Here is a 21969-nt window from a genome sequence, read left to right on the forward strand (position 1 = left end):
GGAAGAAGAGGGTTTCTTGCTAAAGTCCAAGTTCTAAAGTTGTTCATCTCGTCATTCGCTACATTTTGATAGTTGTGGTATGCCTTAACTTTCAATTCTTGTTTTGATTTCGTGTATGGGTTAGGGTTTGTGTGAAGATGAACATTAAGACCCATTTTTGGGTAAATTGGGTGTTCTTGGGTAAATTGGGTCATGTAAGCTCAATAATGGGTTAGCTAGGGTTTTAAAAGTATTAATTGTTGTCATGAAACCCTAATTGGCTAATAATTTGTTAGAACACCTTAAGGAAGAGTAAATGGGTGTGATTTGGGTATAAATGACCCAAAATGGGTGTATTGACTTTTATTGAGTCAAATGGGTCAAAATTGGACCAAGGTTGGTAAATGGTTGTGTTTTGTGATAAAACCTAGTGATCTAATGTGTAGGAAGGCCTTGAGTGCCAAGCGTTAGGGTTTTTGGTGAAAATGACCCAATTTAGGGTTAAGTGTCCAAATGGGTGAAGATGACCTAGGATGGTGTGGGTTGTAAGATTAGACCATGTTGATTGATTATATGCTTGTGAAAATAGGTACGTTACCTCGGAACTCAAGTTTGGTTTAATAATCACCGAAGGCATAAGGTGAGTGGAATAATTATGCGTATGTGTATATAATGTATTTATTTGTGTCGTATGAATGTGGCATTGTCGCGTTGCTTAAGACACCACATTGTAAAGAAGTGGATGTCGCGTTGTTTAAGACACCACATGGTAAAGAAGTGGATGTTGCGTTGTTTAAGACACCACAATGTATTGGAGTGGATGTCGCGTTGTTTAAGACACCACCCATCGTATTGAATGGCATGTGGAATCGTCGCGTTGTTTAAGATGCCACATTGTAAAGGGTGAGTGAGTCGCGTTGTTTAAGACATCACCCGGGGGATTAGTGACTACGCGTTGATTAAGTAGCACTAACGGATGTTATGAACTCCAACGGTCTTGTATGTACCGTTTCCCTTGTTCGAATTGGTTAACCAAGGTTGCGTGAGTTATGTATTGAAAGTATTTATTTATGAATCGTATGCTTTTGTATTATTAGCTACTTGTGGATTTGCGGTTTATGGTATATGCATAATATTGTTGCATGATTGTCGAATTGTTAAACCGAGTATGATGTTGTGTAAGTGATGCAAGTAAGTAGATTATATATGTGTATGTATAATTATTGTGCTCACTAAGCTTTGCTTACCCTCTCGTTGTTTACCTTTTTATAGGTTCGTGTGTGGATAAGGGTAAGGGCATTACCTTGGATTGAGTTTCCCGCTTTGATGATTAGGAAGCGCTTTTGGTTATGGCTTGGAGTTTGACCGATAGTTGGGTAGTTTAATCCCAAACGCCATGCTCATTGTGTAGTTTGGAACTTAAACTTTTTGGTGGTCGAAACTCCTAAATTGTACTAAACTTGTAATTTGGGTCGTGTGGGCCCCGCTTGTAAAACTTTAATTTTATGTTTGAAACATGTTAGTTTTTACATATTTGGTTGTATGGTAAAAAGCGTTTTGTCTAAAAGTGCCGGGAACTAGTCAATCTTTTCGCGGTTAAAAGTCCCGGGGACAGCCAGATATGGCGCGGCGCGCGGGCCATATGGCGCGGCGCGCCGATGGTCTGCAACAGAAATTTTTTTTTTCTTCGTATTTTCACAAGGTTTTGTCGGGTGTTGGTTTGGGTTGTTACAAGTGGTATCAGAGCATGGTCTAAGGGATTTAGGTGACTTGAGATAGGCGCCTAGACTTAGACTTTTGTGTGTGCATTGTGCGGGACTTGTAGGACTTTGGGTCGGATCGGGTCTTGGTTAGCGCATAGGTTTATATGAACTAATGATGCGTTATTGTTGTATTGTATAGCAATCATCGAACGAAATGAACGTTGTACTAGCGAGTTAACGCGACGTGCTCGCGTAGTAATGATTAGCTACCCTTACTACGGGTGCAAATCGTGTCAAACAAGTGATGTACGACGATTGTCGAGCGAGATGGGGTGGTATGGTGTATATGTATACATGTGTCATGTCTTTGGTATCGTTGTTTAATCTTTTCCGTTTTATAGAATGAAGATGAGAAACGGACACGACACCGATAATGGGGGCACGAGCGAGGACCCCGAGTTCACGGCCAAGGTTGAGGCCATCTTTCAACGCCAAAAGGCGGAGTTTCGCGAAGATGTTAAGAAGATGTTTCTAGACACGATTGACGAGCATGTCGTCACTATGGTTAAGGAACAAATTAAGATTGCTCTCCAAGAAGAAAATGTGGGGAGACAAGACTTTTTTTTCAAGAACTTTAAGGATGCTCAACCTCCTACTTTTGAGGGCGATAGGAACCCACTCAAGAGTGCCCGATTCATCTCCGATATGGAGGGGGCCTTCCGTACTAGTGAGTGCCCTCCCGATAAAAAGACTAGGTATGGTTGTAGCATGTTAAGGGGTGATGCGAAGTTGTGGTGGGATGCAAAGATCCAACTTTATGGTGAAGAACAATGTATGGACTTCACTTGGGATGAATTTAAAGAGGAGTTCTTCGATGAATACCGAACTTCGGCCGATCTTACAAGGCTTAAGGACGAACTACGTACCTTGAGGCAAGGGTCGATGGACTTGAACACTCTCAAATCCGTGTTCTTGTCCAAAACTCAATTTTGCCCGGAGTATGTCGGGAATGATAAGATGTTGAAGGAAGATTTCTATCGAACCTTGAATGATAGTTATCAAGAAAAGATTAGTGTGAATGTGGTGAAGAGTTTCGATAAGTTGTTTAATATGGCGAAAGGGTTTGAAGCGCTTGTGTTGAGGAAGAGAAAGTTTGAAGGTTCCAGTCATTCAAATTTTTCAAGTAAGAAGTCAAAGAAAGGCGCAACCGAGAGTGTCGGAAGTGTCAAGAAGAGTGCTCCGGGGGAGTTTCGTTATACTTGTCATAATTGTGGGCGAAAGGGACATATGGCCCGTGATTGCACCAATCCCTCTAATGCGCCCAAGTTTACTTGTTTCAATTGTGGTAAAGAAGGGCACAAACGGCCCGAGTGTCCTGAGTTGTGTAATGATAATGCTAAACGAATCGCGAAGGCGGCGGGTACGGCTAGGGGTCGTAACTACTTGATGTCTAATGAAGAAGCTAAAATATCCAATGAAGTCGTTTCAGGTACTTTTATGGTTAACTCTAATCCGGCTCGGATACTTTTTGATAGTGGTGCTAATTTGTCTTTCGTATCTCCAAGATTTGTGCTTAAGTTAAATAAACCGCTAGTAAAGTTGAGTCGTCCGGTAGAAGTTGAAATAGCGGATGGCAAGACGGCGCTAGTGGTTGATGTGTGCAAAAATTGCAATGTTGTGTTTGGCGCCGAAAGTTTCGAAATTGATCTTATTCCGATGACTTTGGGTGATTTTGATGTAGTCGTTGGTATGGATTGGCTCGATCGTTATAGAGCCGATATTGCATGCCACGACAAGTTTATTCGTGTAAAGACCCCAAGTGGGGGAGAGATGATTATTCATGGTGACAAACGAAGGAGATCGGTGCCGATATGCACTTTTGCTCGGGCACGACGTCACGTTGTTACCGGTGGTTTGGCTTTCCTTGCTCATGTTGTCGACACTCGTAATGAGCCACCACCTATTCGTGAAATTCCGGTAGTTAATGAGTTTGGAGATGTCTTTCCGGATGAGCTACCGGGTGTTCCGGCGGAAAGACAAGTAGAATTTCGCATCGAGTTGGTTCCTGGGGCTACCCCCATTGCTAAAACTCCTTATCGTTTAGCACCAACGGAGATGCAAGAGTTATTGAATCAAATTCAAGAATTGCTCGAGAAGGGTTTTATCCGACCGAGTGCTTCGCCATGGGGCGCTCCGGTCTTATTTGTGAAGAAGAAAGACGGTAGTATGCGTATGTGCATTGATTACCGTGAGTTGAATAAAGTGACGATCAAGAATCGTTATCCATTACCTAGGATCGACGATTTGTTTGATCAACTTCAAGGCGCAACGTATTTCTCTAAGATCGACTTACGGTCCGGCTATCACCAAATGCGGGTCCGTGAGGAAGATATTGAAAAAACGGCTTTCCGAACGTGTTACGGGCATTATGAATTTGTAGTTATGCCTTTCGGTCTTACGAATGCACCGGCGGCATTCATGGATCTTATGAACCGGGTGTGCCAACCTATGTTGGACAAGTCGGTTATTGTGTTCATTGACGACATACTAGTCTACTCGAAGAGTATGCACGAACATGAACGTCACTTGCGTGAAGTTTTGAAGATGCTAAGAAAAGAGAAGTTGTATGCAAAGTTCTCTAAATGTGAATTTTGGCTAAGGGAGGTTCAATTCCTTGGTCACATTGTGAACGAAAGCGGTATCCAAGTGGATCCGGAGAAGATCGAGACGGTGAAGAGTTGGGGACGACCGACTACGCCCACGGAGATCCGAAGTTTTCTCGGATTGGCCGGTTATTATCGTCGGTTTATCCAAGACTTTTCTAAGATTGCTTCTCCATTAACGAAGTTGACGAGGAAGAGTGCTAAGTTCAATTGGGAAAACGAGCAAGAAATTGCTTTTCAATTATTGAAAGAGAAGTTGTGTCAAGCTCCGGTGTTAGTGTTGCCGGAAGGTGTCGAAGACATGGTGGTTTATTGTGATGCTTCCCTAAACGGGCTCGGGTGTGTTTTTATGCAAAGGGGTAAAGTCATCGCTTTTGCCTCTCGACAACTAAAGGAACACGAAACGAGGTACCCGACTCATGATTTAGAGATGGCGGCGGTTGTGCATGCGTTGAAAATTTGGCGCCATTACTTGTATGGTGTCAAAAGTACGATTTATTCGGATCACAAGAATTTGAAACACCTTTTCACTCAAAGGGATTTGAATTATCGTCAACGTAGATGGATGGATGTGGTGAAGGACTATGATTGTGAGATACTTTACCATCCGGGTAAAGCTAATGTGGTTGCGGACGCGTTAAGTCGAAAGACTCAACATCCGGCGATACGTGTAGCATCGTTACGCTTGATTATCACTAATGACTTTCTTGAAAAGCTTGGTGAGATTCAAATCGAGGCTTATGTTCACAATAAGCATGAGGAGCGAATTGTGGGCCAATCAGAGTTTATTACTATGGGTTCGCGAGGTTTATTGTCTTTTCAAGGAAGGGTGTGGGTGCCTAGGATGGGTGACTATCGACGGGTGCTACTTGATGAAGCACATAAGTCAAAATATTCCATTCACCCGGGCGCTACGAAAATGTATCATGACTTGAAGAAAGATTATTGGTGGCCGGGCATGAAGCGCGATGTTGTTAAGTATGTGGAACAATGTGTCACTTGTTTGCAAGTTAAATCCGAGCACCAAAAGCCGTATGGTAAGTTGCAACCTCTAGAAATCCCGAAATGGAAATGGGAGCACATTACCATGGATTTTATCACTAAGTTACCTAAGACGGCGAGAACTCAATATGATACGATTTGGGTGATTGTGGATCGGTTAACGAAAAGTGCTTTGTTTCTTCCCATTAAAGAAGCAATATCGTCGGAGACCTTGGCTAAGTTGTTTATCAAGGAAGTGGTCTCGTGACATGGTGTTCCTATATCTATTATCTCGGATCGAGATACTCGTTTCACATCTCGGTTTTGGGAAAAGTTTCATGAGGATATGGGTACGCAATTAAAGTTGAGCACGGCGTATCATCCACAAACGGACGGTCAAACCGAACATATGAATCAGACCTTGGAAGATATGTTACGGGCATGCATTATTGACTTCGGTGGTAGTTGGGATGAACATTTACCCTTGGTGGAGTTCTCGTACAATAATAGTTTTCATACTAGTATCGGGATGCCACCTTACGAGATGCTTTATGGTCGAAGGTGTAGAACTCCCGTTTGTTGGGGAGAAGTGGGTCAAAGGGAAGTCGGGAGTACCGATTTGGTTCTAGAGATGAATAACAAGATTGATATTATTCGTGAACATTTGAAAAAGGCTCAAGATAGGCAAAAGTCGTATGCCGATAAACGTAGACGAACGATCGAATTCCAAGAGGGCGACATGGTCATGCTTAAGGTTTCGCCATGGAAGGGTATTATTCGATTTCGAAAACGGGGAAAGTTAGGTCCTCGGTATATTGGGCCGTTTAAAGTTTTAGCTCGTGTTGGTGAAGTTGCATATCGATTGGAATTGCCCGAAGAGCTTGCGGGGATCCATAACACGTTTCATGTTTCCCACCTCCGTAGGTGTCTTGCGGATGATTCTTCATGGATGCCTCTAGAAGAAATTGAGCTAAACAATAAGTTGGAATATGTGGAAGAGCCGATAGCTATACTTGATGAAAAGGTCAAACGGTTGAGACATAAAGAGGTTAGGACCTATAAGGTTCAATGGCGGCGGAATAAAGGTTCCGAGTTTACATGGGAACCCGAAGAGTTCGTGTTGGTTTATCTTCCCTCGTGTCATGCGGCGTGGATTGCGAGGACGCAATCCGAATAAGTGGGGGAGAGTTGTAAGACCCGTGTAATTATTGTACATAATGTTTGTATGTGTAATTATATGACTAGAGTTGTGGAGTTCATGTTTCATACATTTAAAAAGGGGAAAATCATTGCTGAACTGGGGTCTGCGCACCGCGCAACGCGGCTGCCATCTATTCCTTATTTTTATTTAAATTTAAACGTGGGTATTTTGGTAAATTCACATCAAGGCCGAGTTTAATGCTTGGTTCAGTAGTTTGGGAGCTCATTTACTCCCTTGTTCACCAACCTTATCACCTCCCAATTTATTTTAGTGAGAGAGTGAGTTTTAGAGAGGGAAAGCTCACTTTGAAGAGGAAGAAGAGGGTTTCTTGCTAAAGTCCAAGTTCTAAAGTTGTTCATCTCGTCATTCGCTACATTTTGATAGTTGTGGTATGCCTTAACTTTCAATTCTTGTTTTGATTTCGTGTATGGGTTAGGGTTTGTGTGAAGATGAACATTAAGACCCATTTTTGGGTAAATTGGGTGTTCTTGGGTAAATTGGGTCATGTAGGCTCAATAATGGGTTAGCTAGGGTTTTAAAAGTATTAATTGTTGTCATGAAACCCTAATTGGCTAATAATTTGTTAGAACACCTTAAGGAAGAGTAAATGGGTGTGATTTGGGTATAAATGACCCAAAATGGGTGTATTGACTTTTATTGAGTCAAATGGGTCAAAATTGGACCAAGGTTGGTAAATGGTTGTGTTTTGTGATAAAACCTAGTGATCTAATGTGTAGGAAGGCCTTGAGTGCCAAGCGTTAGGGTTTTTGGTGAAAATGACCCAATTTAGGGTTAAGTGTCCAAATGGGTCAAGATGACCTAGGATGGTGTGGGTTGTAAGATTAGACCAAGTTGATTGATTATATGCTTGTGAAAATAGGTACGTTACCTCGGAACTCAAGTTTGGTTTAATAATCACCGAAGGCATAAGGTGAGTGGAATAATTATGCGTATGTGTATATAATGTATTTATTTGTGTCGTATGAATGTGGCATTGTCGCGTTGCTTAAGACACCACATTGTAAAGAAGTGGATGTCGCGTTGTTTAAGACACCACATGGTAAAGAAGTGGATGTCGCGTTGTTTAAGACACCACAATGTATTGGAGTGGATATCGCGTTGTTTAAGACACCACCCATCGTATTGAATGGCATGTGGAATCGTCGCGTTGTTTAAGACGCCACATTGTAAAGGGTGAGTGAGTCGCGTTGTTTAAGACATCACCCGGGGGATTAGTGACTACGCGTTGATTAAGTAGCACTAACGGATGTTATGAACTCCAACGGTCTTGTATGTACCGTTTCCCTTGTTCGAATTGGTTAACCAAGGTTGCGTGAGTTATGTATTGAAAGTATTTATTTATGAATCGTATGCTTTTGTATTATTAGCTACTTGTGGATTTGCGGTTTATGGTATATGCATAATATTGTTGCATGATTGTCGAATTGTTAAACCGAGTATGATGTTGTGTAAGTGATGCAAGTAAGTAGATTATATATGTGTATGTATAATTATTGTGCTCACTAAGCTTTGCTTACCCTCTCGTTGTTTACCTTTTTATAGGTTCGTGTGTGGATAAGGGTAAGGGCATTACCTTGGATTGAGTTTCCCGCTTTGATGATTAGGAAGCGCTTTTGGTTATGGCTTGGAGTTTGACCGATAGTTGGGTAGTTTAATCCCAAACGCCATGCTCATTGTGTAGTTTGGAACTTAAACTTTTTGGTGGTCGAAACTCCTAAATTGTACTAAACTTGTAATTTGGGTCGTGTGGGCCCCGCTTGTAAAACTTTAATTTTATGTTTGAAACATGTTAGTTTTTACATATTTGGTTGTATGGTAAAAAGGGTTTTGTCTAAAAGTGCCGGGAACTAGTCAATCTTTTCGCGGTTAAAAGTCCCGGGGACAGCCAGATATGGCGCGGCGCGCGGGCCATATGGCGCGGCGCGCCGATGGTCTGCAACAGAAATTTTTTTTTCTTCTTATTTTCACAAGGTTTTGTCGGGTGTTGGTTTGGGTTGTTACAGATGCACTTAAACATATACACGTATATTTTGCTCCGCAAACACTTAAACACACATATTTATATATTGCTCCGTATTTATTTTATTTATTATTTATATTAATTATTACTATTAATCCAAATATATTATTATTAGTATTAGTATTATCAGATATCGTTACCATTATTATTAGTATTATACATAAAATACTACGATGAGGTCATGAGCATATTATTTCAAAACGGATTTTTCGAGCGGGATAGAGCTAAGGAAACTATGGGTTATAGCTATGGAGGTTATGGGTAATGTTCATGGATATTGTTCGCAAGTCAAACCTAGTGTTTATCATCTCCATTGCGTCTACGTACTTTCCTACCATATTGAATCACAATATTGATACGTGAGCATTCATATCTTATCTTTTATATATTAATAGTGTATCCATGTCTAGTGCTCGAGTATATATGTTTATACATGCTTGTATGCTAAATTTCATCGTTAGATAGTTTATGATGAATCACGAATTTGATACATATGCTACTAATATAAAGTATATGATATGCATGTTTTTGGAAAGCTGACGAAAAATTATTAACTTTTCATTTAGAAATCGCGTGATTTCGATGAACAGATTAAAAGATATGGTCAACTGAATTATGTTTGACGTTAATTGAGATTGTGTTTGAAACTGTAAATTAATATTTAAAAAACTTGTCTATGAGATTGATAAATTGGATTTTTAAATATTACTAATCGAGTAAATGAGTTTCTATATAAGGCACGTCTCCTTTTGTCGAACAATTTTCAAAGTTGACTGTCTTATCATATTTTAAAGCTTTATAAACACTATAATATGATTTTACAAGTATTGGAAAGCTATGTGAAATAATAAAATATTTTCGATTGCCATAATAATTCAAATATAATATAGCTTCTGAAATAAATAATATTTTGAGTTTGATAAACTATAAATTCATTCAATTATCAAGACTTATACTATGATAATAAACATGTATAGATTTAAAGATCGTATTGGGTCAGATTGACTGTTGAGATGACTTTTGTTAACTTTTGCATGTCGGTCTCGAGCATTAGGATTGCGATACACTATGGCCCGACATAGCTTGTTAGACATTTATTGACCAACATATGTTCTCTAGGTTGAGATCTATGGTTACTTTGCATTCCGAGTTTCGGTCACATTTCGGTGAATGAATTTATGAGCTGCTAAGGTGAGTTTATAGGTCCCTTTTTAATTGCTTTTGCAATCTATATTTTTGGGCTGAGAATACATGCACTTTATTTTAAACACAATGGATACAAGTACATACTAAATTCTACACTGAGTTTGAATCGAAAATCCCTTAGCTTTGGTAACTAGTAACTGTCAGTTATAAGAACTGGTGGGCGCAAGTAGTTGTATATGGATCCATAGGGCTTGACATCCCCGTCTGTTCCAGGTATAGAAACCCCAGCCTGAACTATAAAACAGACGTATGCTATTTGAGGTTAGTACACGTTGGTTTGCGTGTATTGTACATGTTGGTTGCATGTATGTTAAAACATGGGTACTTATTATAACGTTAAAGTTTAGTTACCAGGGTGCTCAATCTTGTAGAATAATTTGATAAACGTTTCTGGATGAAACACCTGAAATCTTGTGATCCACCTTTATATACAGATTATGCACAACATTAAAACTATGAACTCACCAACCTTTGTGTTGACACTTTTAAGCATGTTTATTCTCAGGTTTCTAGAAGTCATCTGCTGTTTGCTTATACGTTATACAAGCTATGTGCATGGAGTCATACATGCTTTATTCGAGAAAACTTTGCATTCACAAAATTATCACCATGTATCTTATTTGACTGCATCGTCAACGGATGTATTGTTAAAAACTATTATATACGGTGATTGTCTATACGTAGAAATAACCAGATGTTGAAAACCTTGGATTTATATATTCATTTATGGTGTGCATTTTCAAAAGAATGCAATGTTTACAAAACGTATCATATAGAGGTCAAAATCTCACTATGAAATCAATGAATGATGTATTCGTTCAAATATATTTGGAAGGGTTATCACAGTTGGTATCAGAGATTGAGGTCATAGGGAACCAGAATTTGCATTAGTGTGTTTAACTGGTAATTATTAGGATGCATTAGTGAGTCTGGACTATGACCGTATCTGTTTTTACCAAGTTTTGCTTACCATTTATTGTCGAAAATTACTTGCTTATCATTCTTAAGTCTAGACACGTCTTACTGTAAACTTTTCCTGACATCTTCCGAAAATTCCTCTGTGATTTATGGAATTTTGGTATTATATATACATATGTAAATTATGTATTGAAGAGTACCAATCTAAATTCTATAATCTATTTAATATCAAAAATCATCTCTTTAATTATACAAGATGGATCCCGTATCTAGTTCAAATTCCTTAAACTCCGACAGCTATTCCGATATGGATATTCACCCGAACTCTGAAGACAGTGTAACCGGAATGGATCAACCAATCAGTAATCACCTATTCTGGATGAATTGGGGATGGGTTTATAGCCTACTTAGTCATTGGAGACAAGAAGAAGGTGATCCATTCCATCCACCACATTCACCTCTTGGCGAAGAACCTGAAGCACTTACCGGTGAACCTGTTCGTAATACCATTTTCTCTCTTATTTCCAGAGTATCTCGTCATGATTATATATTATCTCAAATTCTAGATCTTATTCATCCGCTCGTCCGAACCAACAATCACCCCGGTGTAATAGAAGAAGTCAACGAGCTTCGCGCTCGAGTAGTGACTTTAGAGAATATGGTGCAAAGGTTATAAGCACCAGCAGCATCACCGGCATCAACAGTACCACCATCATCAACACCAACAGTACCATTACCACCATCAACAATATCCACATCCCATGATTCAACATCACAAGATGTTCCACGAGCATCAACGTCATACGCTCCATAGATACCAAGGGGTACCAACAACAATAACTGATGAAGTATTGATTCATAACTTCATTGGAAAAATATTCTACGGCAACTATGTAATATCTAAAGCTTTAGAGATTATATAGTCTAGTCCTAATCAAAAACCAGATGAGATTAATATTATGTTAACTCATCAAATCCATGATTACATCTAAGGAAAATATATATGTAGGTATATTTTCATAAAGATTGTAATTCTTTTGTACAAACTATTAATGGTGAGAATATTTTAACGGGTAGGTAATACCCGAGAGATATATAAATTCACAATTAATATGTTACATTCTTCAATTCTGATTCAATAAATCATCAACTATACTCACTACTTTCACAACGAGATACATTCTTTCATAGAAATCAAAACAACCATTCTCACCCAAATTTGATTACATATTCTGATTTTGACAAATCAGAATCCAAGTTAAGATTTAACAGAAAACATCACTCTTAGATTCTTACATCTTTTCAGAGTTATACTTTGACTTCAAAACTGTGCTAGAACATCATTTCTATTCATAAAACCCAGAAAAATATTTGTATCATTCAAAATTCTAGAAAATCATATGTATCTTGACAATTACAATCTTCATGCAAACCCTTCAAATTTTTGAAAACACCTCGGATTGATAACCGACGATTCGGTTATGATAACTTTGAATGCTGATGAAGCAGCAAAAACTGTAAACGACCTTAACAGCCAAAAGTTTGATGATAAAGAATAGTGTGTTGGCAAAGCTCAGAAAAAGAGAAGGTTTGGAACTGGAAAACGGATTGAGCAAACCATGAAGGAGGCTGTGGACAAATCACAAAGACTAAACCTGCCTTCAAAGAATCCAAATGATTCATTATCTGCTGAAGTCATTAACGAATACCTTGCTCCTGACTCTAAACCTTTACGGATAAATCTTCTTTATCATCTTTCGATATTAAAAATTCTAAGATATCATCGTATATTTCGTTATAAATATCCTCGATATTTCTGAAGATATTTTCGTAACTATTCTTATCTGAAATCATTTATCTCCTCGCGTTATCTGTATTACATCATAAAGGAAACTGTTTAGTTTCTATATTCGGTAAACCTTCTGTAGTGACCCGAACTTTTCCATGTTTATATATATTAATTGAGATTGATATTTACATGATTAAATGTTTCCAACATGTTAAGCAATCAAACTTGTTAAGACTTGATTAATTAAAATATGTTTCATATAGACAATTGACCACCCAAGTTGACCGGTGATTCACGAACGTTAAAACTTGTAAAAACTATATGATGACATATATATGGATATATATATAGTTAACATGATACTATGATAAGTAAACATATCATTAAGTATATTAACAATGAACTACATATGTAAAAACAAGACTACTAACTTAATGATTTTTAAACGAGACATATATGTAACGATTATCGTTGTAAAGACATTTAAGGGATATATATCATATTAAGAGATATTCATACATGATAATATCATGATAATATAATAATTTAAAATCTCATTTGATATTATAAACATTGGGTTAACAACATTTAACAAGATCGTTAACCTAAAGGTTTCAAAACAACACTTACATGTAACGACTAACGATGACTTAACGACTCAGTTAAAATGTATATACATGTAGTGTTTTAATATGTATTTATACACTTTTGAAAGACTTCAATACACTTATCAAAATACTTCTACTTAACAAAAATGCTTACAATTACATCCCCGTTTAGTTTCATCAACAATTCTACTCGTATGCACCCGTATTCGTACTCGTACAATACACAGCTTTTAGATGTATGTACTATTGGTATATACACTCCAATGATCAGCTCTTAGCAGCCCATGTGACTCACCTAACACATGTGGGAACCATCATTTGGCAACTAGCATGAAATATCTCATAAAATTACAAAAATATGAGTAATCATTCATGACTTATTTACATGAAAACAAAATTACATATCCTTTATATCTAATCCATACACCAACGACCAAAAACACCTACAAACACTTTCATTCTTCAATTTTATTCATCTAATTGATCTCTCTCAAGTTCTATCTTCAAGTTCTAAGTGTTCTTCATAAATTCCAAAAGTTCTAGTTTCATAAAATCAAGAATACTTTCAAGTTTGCTAGCTCACTTCCAATCTTGTAAGGTGATCATCCAACCTCAATAAATCTTTGTTTCTTACAGTAGGTTATCATTCTAATACAAGGTAATAATCATATTCAAACTTTGGTTCAATTTCTATAACTATAACAATCTTATTTCAAGTGATGATCTTACTTGAACTTGTTTTCGTGTCATGATTCTGCTTCAAGAACTTCGAGCCATCCAAGGATCCGTTGAAGCTAGATCCATTTTTCTCTTTTCCAGTAGGTTTATCCAAGGAACTTAAGGTAGTAATGATGTTCATAACATCATTCAATTCATACATATAAAGCTATCTTATTCGAAGGTTTAAACTTGTAATTACTAGAACATAGTTTAGTTAATTCTAAACTTGTTCGCAAACAAAAGTTAATCCTTCTAACTTGACTTTTAAAATCAACTAAACACATGTTCTATATCTATATGATAAGCTAACTTAAATGATTTAAAATCTGGAAACACGAAAAACACCGTAAAACCGGATTTACGCCGTCGTAGTAACACCGCGGGCTGTTTTGGGTTAGTTAATTAAAAACTATGATAAACTTTGATTTAAAAGTTGTTATTCTGAGAAAATGATTTTTATTATGAACATGAAACTATATCCAAAAATTATGGTTAAACTCAAAGTGGAAGTATGTTTTCTAAAATGGTCATCTAGACGTCGTTCTTTCGACTGAAATGACTACCTTTACAAAAACGACTTGTAACTTATTTTTTCGACTATAAACCTATACTTTTTCTGTTTAGATTCATAAAATAGAGTTCAATATGAAACCATAGCAATTTGATTCACTCAAAACGGATTTAAAATGAAGAAGTTATGGGTAAAACAAGATTGGATAATTTTTCTCATTTTAGCTACGTGAAAATTGGTAACAAATCTATTCCAACTATAACTTAATCAACTTGTATTGTATATTATGTAATCTTGAGATACCATAGACACGTATACAATGTTTCGACCTATCATGTCGACACATCTATATATATTTCGGAACAACCATAGACACTCTATATGTGAATGTTGGAGTTAGCTATACAGGGTTGAGGTTGATTCCAAAATATATATAGTTTGAGTTGTGATCAATACTGAGATATGTATACACTGGGTCGTGGATTGATTCAAGATAATATTTATCGATTTATTTCTGTACATCTAACTGTGGACAACTAGTTGTAGGTTACTAACGAGGACAGCTGACTTAATAAACTTAAAACATCAAAATATATTAAAAGTGTTGTAAATATATTTTGAACATACTTTGATATATATGTATATATTGTTATAGGTTCGTGAATCAACCAGTGGCCAAGTCTTACTTCCCGACGAAGTAAAAATCTGTGAAAGTGAGTTGTAAAAATCTGTGAAAGTGAGTTATAGTCCCACTTTTAAAATCTAATATTTTTGGGATGAGAATACATGCAGGTTTTGTAAATGATTTACAAAATAGACACAAGTACGTGAAACTACATTCTATGGTTGAATTATCGAAATCGAATATGCCCCTTTTTATTAAGTCTGGTAATCTAAGAATTAGGGAACAGACACCCTAATTGACGCGAATCCTAAAGATAGATCTATTGGGCCTAACAAACCCCATCCAAAGTACCGGATGCTTTAGTACTTCGAAATTTATATCATATCCGAAGGGTGTCCCGGAATGATGGGGATATTCTTATATATGCATCTTGTTAATGTCGGTTACCAGGTGTTCACCATATGAATGAATTTTATCTCTATGTATGGGATGTGTATTGAAATATGAAATCTTGTGGTCTATTATTATGATTTGATATATAGGTTAAACCTATAACTCACCAACATTTTTTTTGACGTTTTAAGCATGTTTATTCTCAGGTGATTATTAAGAGCTTCCGCTGTCGCATACTTAAATAAGGACGAGATTTGGAGTCCATGCTTGTATGATATTGTGTAAAAACTGCATTCAAGAAACTTATTTTGTTGTAACATATTTGTATTGTAAACCATTATGTAATGGTCGTGTGTAAACAGGATATTTTAGATTATCGTTATTTGATAATCTACGTAAAGCTTTTTAAACCTTTATTGATGAAATAAAGGTTATGGTTTGTTTTAAAATGAATGCAGTCTTTGAAAAATTTCTCATATAGAGGTCAAAACCTCGCAACGAAATCAATTAATATGGAACGTTTTTAATCAATAAGAACGGGACATTTCAGTTGGTCTTAGAGAACCAGAATTTTGCATTAGTGTGTCTTATATAGTTTGTTAGGATGCATTAGTGAGTCTGGACTTCGACCGTGTTTACTTGAAAAATGATTGCTTAACAAATTTTGTTGGAAACTATATATTTTTAACATGTGAATATTATGTGATATATTAATCTCTTAACACGTTTGATATTATGTGATAGATGTCTACCTCTAGAACAAGTCCCATTGACTCACCTATTAATAATGAAGGGTCAAATGTAAATTGGAATGATTCGTGGATTGATTCACAAGTTCCCGAAGAGGAACCGGAAGAAGAGTCGGAACCGGAAGAAGAATCGGAACCGGATGAAGAAATAGAACCGGTGGGGGAAATAATAAAACGGTTAAGTAAAAGAAAATTCTCAACCAACCGACCAAGGTTAATTATGGTCAATGGTGTTTCCGCCAAGGAAGCAAAATATTGGGAGGATTACCAATTCTCCGATGAATCGGATTCCGACGAGAATTCCGATGATGTTATAGAAATTACCCCAACTGAATTTAAAAAGGCAAAAGAAAATAATAAGGGAAAGGGCATAAAAATAGAGAAATCTAATTCCAACCCCGATGAACTTTATATGTATCGTCAACCCCCGAAGTCCTTAAGTTGTAACAATGACCCGGGAACCTCTAAACCACCAGGTTTTTCTAAACCAATGTGGAAAACGACGGCTCGTATTAGGGGAACATCATATATCCCTAGAAACTTGGCAAAACGAACCAAAACCGAAGATGAAGAAACAAGCGAGTCGGAATAAGATAGTTGTATTCGTGTGGTGTAATATATGTAATATAGTGTGCTTATGCTTTATGATATATGTAAAAATTGCTTGTATTAATAAGTATTTTTTTTTATGAATCTAACTCTTGTCTATTTTACAGTATAAAAACACAAAATGGATAGACAACCCAATATTTTAAGAGACCTACCCGGAGACATGATTGATGAAATCTTGTCTAGAGTCGGTCAGAATTCTTCGGCACAACTATTTAAGGCGAGATCAGTTTGTAAGACATTCGAAGAACGTTCCAAGAATGCCTTGGTTTATAAAAGGCTTTCGTTCAAAAGATGGGGGATATCACATTGGGAAATCCATAAGTTACGATGTGTTTACTTTGACGCATATATTGCGGGGAACCCAAATGCTATTTTACGCAATGGGTTAATAAATTATTTTGACTCAATATATCCGAATATTGGACTTCGTGATTTAGAAAAAGCGGCTAACATGCAACATAAAGAAGCATATTATGCTTACGGATTAGTAATGTTCGCTTCTCACCAAAGTGAGAACAAGAACATCGGGCTACAACTATTAAACAAAACGTTCCCACAAGTGACGGAGTCGGTAATTGGGGTTAGAAATGAGGTTTTTAGATTGTTACGGGACTGTTGGACATTACGTAACCCTCGTCCCTTTGACGACGTTACAACACGCTGTCTTATCAACAGCCATAACGGTTATGTTCCACAAGACCAAGGATGGGAAGTAATCCTAGTAAAACCAGAATGTATGACTTGTTTCTGGACGTATGAATTACGTGTCTTTATTGCCTTTGCTGAACGACTTGTGTACTAGCTAGAATTATCTTCACAACCATCTTGTATCAAATTTATTGTGTGCTATATTTCATGCTATATGTAAAATAAGCGGTATTGTAAGTTTGTAAAATATTGTGTAAAAGTTTGAACGCGAAATATTATTATAATCAGTTTTTTCATATAGAATTGTAGTAGTTGAATTGTATATTAGCTACTAAGTATGAACTTAACGGGGAGGTACTACCCGAATTTAAACTTATAAAACGCTAATATGAAGAAAAAGCTTTTATAAATGAGTTCATATTATGCTACGAAATACTATTAACTACTCTTAATATTCTGTATGATTAACTTGTTCCATTTGACTATTTTGAAGGAAATGGCACCGACTACTCGACACACCGTGAATATGAATGAAGAGGAATTCCGTACTTTTCTAGCTTCAAACATAGCCGCAGTACAGGCTGCGCTACATACCAACAATAACCTTAGATCTAGCAGTACATGAAATCGTGTAGGATGCACCTACAAAGAATTCACTGCCTGCAAACCTTTGGAATTTGATGGAACCAAAGGACCGATCGGATTGAAACGGTGGACCGAGAAGGTCGAATCGGTGTTTGCCATAAGTAAGTGTACTGAAGAGGACAAAGTGAAGTACGCTACGCATACCTTCACAGGTTCTGCGTTAACATGGTGGAATACCTATCTAGAGCAAGTGGGACAAGATGATGCGTACGCACTACCGTGGTCAGCATTCAAGCACTTGATGAACGAGAAGTACCGTCCCAGAACCGAGGTCAATAAGCTCAAGACAGAACTTAGAGGGTTACGAACCCAAGGAATTGATATTACCACGTACGAAAGACAATTCACAGAATTGTGCCTATTGTGTCCGGGAGCATTCGAAGATGAGGAAGAGAAGATCGATGCGTTTGTGAAAGGATTTCCGGAAAGAATCCAAGAAGATATAAGTTCACACGTGCCCGCCTCCATACAACAGGCATGTAGAATGGCTCACAAACTAGTGAACCAGATTGAAGAAATAATTAAAGAACAGACTGCTGAAGAGGCCAATGTGAAGCAAGTCAAAAGAAAGTGGGAGGAAAACGGTGATAAGAATCACCAATACAACAACAACAGCAATTACAACAATAATCGCAACAATTATCCCAACAATCGCAACATCAATCGCAACTACAACAAACGGCCCAACAACAACAACAACAACAGCAACTACAACAATCATCCCAACAACAATAATAACCGCAACAACAACAACAACAATCAGAAGCAGCTATGCCAAAGGTGTGAAAAGTATCACTCGGGGTTCTGCACCAAATTTTGCAACAAGTGTAAAAGAAATGGTCATAGCGCGGCGAAGTGTGAGGTCTACGGACCAGGGGTTAATAGAACGAAAGGAACAAATGGTGTCGGAACGAGTAATGGCGGAGCAAGTAGTGTCGGAGCAAGTTATGCCAATGTAGTTTGTTATAAATGTGGAAAACCGGGCCACATTATTAGAAATTGCCCGAACCAGGAGAACACGAATGGACAAGGCCGCGTAAGAGTTTTCAATATTAATGCGGCAGAGGCACAGGAAGACCCGGAGCTTGTTACGGGTACGTTTCTTATTGACAATAAATCTGCTTACATTTTATTTGATTCGGGTGCGGATAGAAGCTATATGAGTAGAGATTTTTGTGCTAAATTAAGTTGTCCATTGACGCCTTTGGATAGTAAATTTTTACTCGAATTAGCAAATGGTAAATTAATTTCAGCAGATAATATATGTCGGAATCGAGAAATTAAACTGGTTAGCGAAACATTTAAGATTGATTTGATACCAGTAGAGTTAGGGAGTTTTGATGTGATAATCGGTATGGACTGGTTGAAAGAAGTGAAAGCAGAGATCGTTTGTTACAAAAATGCAATTCGCATTATACGAGAAAAAGGAAAACCCTTAATGGTGTACGGAGAAAAGGGCAACACGAAGCTACATCTTATTAGTAATTTGAAGGCACAAAAACTAATAAGAAAAGGTTGCTATGCTGTTCTAGCACACGTCGAGAAAGTACAAACTGAAGAAAAGAGCATCAATGATGTTCCCATTGCAAAAGAATTTCCCGATGTATTTCCGAAAGAATTACCGGGATTACCCCCACATCGATCCGTTGAATTTCAAATAGATCTTATACCAGGAGCTGCACCAATAGCTCGTGCTCCTTACACACTCGCACCCAGCGAGATGAAAGAACTGCAAAGCCAATTACAAGAACTTTTAGAGCGTGGTTTCATTCGACCAAGCACATCACCGTGGGGAGCTCCTGTTTTGTTTGTCAAGAAGAAAGATGGTACATTCAGGTTGTGTATCGACTACCGAGAGTTGAACAAACTTACCATAAAGAACCGCTACCCACTACCGAGAATCGATGACTTATTTGATCAACTACAAGGCTCGTCTGTTTATTCAAAGATTGACTTACGTTCCGGGTATCATCAAATGCGGGTGAAAGAAGATGATATTCCAAAGACTGCTTTCAGAACACGTTACGGTCATTATGAGTTTATGGTCATGCCGTTTGGTTTAACTAATGCACCAGCTGTGTTCATGGACCTTATGAACCGAGTGTGTGGACCATACCTTGAAAAATTTGTCATTGTTTTCATTGATGACATACTTATTTACTCAAAGAATGACCAAGAACACGGTGAACATTTGAGAAAGGTGTTAGAAGTATTGAGGAAGGAAGAATTGTACGCTAACTTTTCAAAGTGTGCATTTTGGTTGGAAGAAGTTCAATTCCTCGGTCACATAGTGAACAAATAAGGTATTAAGGTGGATCTGGCAAAGATAGAAACTGTTGAAAAGTGGGAAACCCCGAAAACTCCGAAACACATACGCCAGTTTTTAGGACTAGCTGGTTACTACAGAAGGTTCATCCAAGACTTTTCCAGAATAGCAAAACCCTTGACTGCATTAACGCATAAAGGGAAGAAATTTGAATGGAATGATGAACAAGAGAAAGCGTTTCAGTTATTGAAGAAAAAGCTAACTACGGCACCTATATTGTCATTGCCTGAAGGGAATGATGATTTTGTGATTTATTGTGACGCATCAAAGCAGGGTCTCGGTTGTGTATTAATGAAACGAACGAAGGTGATTGCTTATGGTCTAGACAATTGAAGATTCACGAACAAAATTATACGACGCATGATTTGGAATTAGGAGCGGTTGTTTTTGCATTAAAGACTTGGAGGCACTATTTATATGGGGTCAAAAGTATTATATATACCGACCACAAAAGTCTTCAGCATATATTTAATCAGAAACAACTGAATATGAGGCAGCGTAGGTGGATTGAATTGTTGAATGATTACGACTTTGAGATTCGTTACCACCCGGGGAAGGCAAATGTGGTAGCCGATGCCTTGAGCAGGAAGGACAGAGAACCCATTCGAGTAAAATCTATGAATATAATGATTCATAATAACCTCACTACTCAAATAAAGGAGGCGCAACAAGGAGTTTTAAAAGAGGGAAATTTAAAGGATGAAATACCCAAAGGATCGGAGAAGCATCTTAATATTCGGGAAGACGGAACCCGGTATAGGGCTGAAAGGATTTGGGTACCAAAATTTGGAGATATGAGAGAAATGGTACTTAGAGAAGCTCATAAAACCAGATACTCAATACATCCTGGAACGGGGAAGATGTACAAGGATCTCAAGAAGCATTTTTGGTGGCCGGGTATGAAAGCCGATGTTGCTAAATACGTAGGAGAATGTTTAACGTGTTCTAAGGTCAAAGCTGAGCATCAGAAACCATCAGGTCTACTTCAACAACCCGAAATCCCGGAATGGAAATGGGAAAACATTACCATGGATTTCATCACTAAATTGCCAAGGACTGCAAGTGGTTTTGATACTATTTGGGTAATAGTTGATCGTCTCACCAAATCAGCACACTTCCTGCCAATAAGAGAAGATGACAAGATGGAGAAGTTAGCACGACTGTATTTGAAGGAAGTCGTCTCCAGACATGGAATACCAATCTCTATTATCTCTGATAGGGATGGCAGATTTATTTCAAGATTCTGGCAGACATTACAGCAAGCATTAGGAACTCGTCTAGACATGAGTACTGCCTATCATCCACAAACTGATGGGCAGAGCAAAAGGATGATACAAACGCTTGAAGACATACTACGAGCATGTGTTATTGATTTCGGAAACAGTCGGGATCGACATCTACCGTTAGCAGAATTTTCCTACAACAACAGCTACCATTCAAGCATTGAGATGGCGCCGTTTGAAGCACTTTATGGTAGAAAGTGCAGGTCTCCGATTTGTTGGAGTGAAGTGGGGGATAGATAGATTACGGGTCCAGAGATTATAAAAGAAACTACCGAGAAGATCATCCAAATTCAACAACGGTTGAAAACCGCCCAAAGTCGACAAAAGAGCTACGCTGACATTAAAAGAAAAGATATAGAATTTGAAAT

The sequence above is a fragment of the Rutidosis leptorrhynchoides genome, chromosome 4 (assembly GCF_046630445.1).
Source record: "Rutidosis leptorrhynchoides isolate AG116_Rl617_1_P2 chromosome 4, CSIRO_AGI_Rlap_v1, whole genome shotgun sequence".
In the NCBI taxonomy this organism is placed as follows: Eukaryota; Viridiplantae; Streptophyta; class Magnoliopsida; order Asterales; family Asteraceae; genus Rutidosis; species Rutidosis leptorrhynchoides.